The following is a 1,427-nucleotide window of genomic DNA, read 5'->3' as shown; positions in this document are numbered from 1 at the left end:
GTTACCTGTTGTGTGAGGTGTTTACCTGTTGTGTGCGGTGTTTACCTGTTGTGTGCGGTGTTTACCTGTTGTGTGAGGTGTTTACCTGTTGTGTGAGGTGTTACCTGTTGGCAGGCGGCCATCACGGCCAGCGTCGGGCAGCGCTGCAGCAGCGCCTCCTGCAGCAGAAACCGGACGGGCGCCGCCTCCTCCTGGCTCTGCAGGAGGACCTGGAACAGCTCCCTGGGGTGCTCCTCGCCCCTGCTCGGGTAGACCGGCTGCTCCCCGGAACCACGGGGGTCCTGACTGTACACCTGCAGGTCCTGAAACGCCAGACTCAGGTGGGCCTGCAGGGTGGGGCCAAACTGAGCTGCCAGGGACCTCACCTGGAGGGAGAACCGAATATGGTCAATTACCCAAGTACTTTAACATAGGGGGGTGTATACTTATGCCCCTGTATTTTAACATAGGGGGGTGTATACTTATGCCCCTGTACTTTAACATAGGGGGGTGTATACTTATGCCCCTGTACTTTAACATAGGGGGGTGTATACTTATGCCCCTGTATTTTAACATAGGGGAGTGTATACTTATGCCCCTGTATTTTAACATAGGGGGGTGTATACTTATGCCCCTGTACTTTAACATAGGGGGATGTATACTTATGCCCCTGTATTTTAACATACTTACATACAAATTTTAACCCTTTAATAAAGGTCTATATCTGAAATATGAGCTTCTTTTTAACCAAATCAACATAAAAATGGATTCCTTCAAACACACTTTCATTCCTCTGATCTTAATCATTAGTCAAAATAACTCATAATTTCTGCTTTTTTAACTCTAATATCAGGTATAATTCTATATAAATGAGGGTTATTGACCAAGAGTTCAAAAAGTATAAAACTAGTAAGATGGTAGAGAAAACAACAACAAAAAGTCGGAAAAAGGGACTAAACTGTCCAATTTTTGTCTGTTTTTGACCCGGGAGGACGACGCGATGGTTAAAGAACATTAATGTTGGGATGTCGTGTGATTTCTTCGTCTTCTCACCTGCTGCGGCGGGAAGTTGTGCAGCTGGACGAACAACAGGAAGTGGATGAACTGTCCGTCCTCGGCGCAGCGGGCGGGGTAAACCGAGCTGAGCGGCAGACGGTGGAGCTGACAGAACTGGACGGGCAGCGCCCACTCCTGGGCCGCCTCGTAGGACGACCTGACACACACACACACACACACACACACACACACAGTATATATATATTACATCATAATAATGTGGAACCTGTTCTAGACACTCAGACGAGCGTTTACCTGCTGAAGCCCTTCTGCTCCAGGCTGTCTGTCACGGCCGCTTCCAGGTAGCCAATCAGCTCCTCCGCTGCTCCAGGCTCCGCCTCTGCCAACTTTACCCCTTTAGACACTAGAAGAAGAAAAAAACAGTGTATAGA

This window comes from Etheostoma cragini, chromosome 8, assembly GCF_013103735.1.
Source record: "Etheostoma cragini isolate CJK2018 chromosome 8, CSU_Ecrag_1.0, whole genome shotgun sequence".
Taxonomy (NCBI): domain Eukaryota; kingdom Metazoa; phylum Chordata; class Actinopteri; order Perciformes; family Percidae; genus Etheostoma; species Etheostoma cragini.
Note: the sequence above shows the minus strand (reverse complement) of the source record.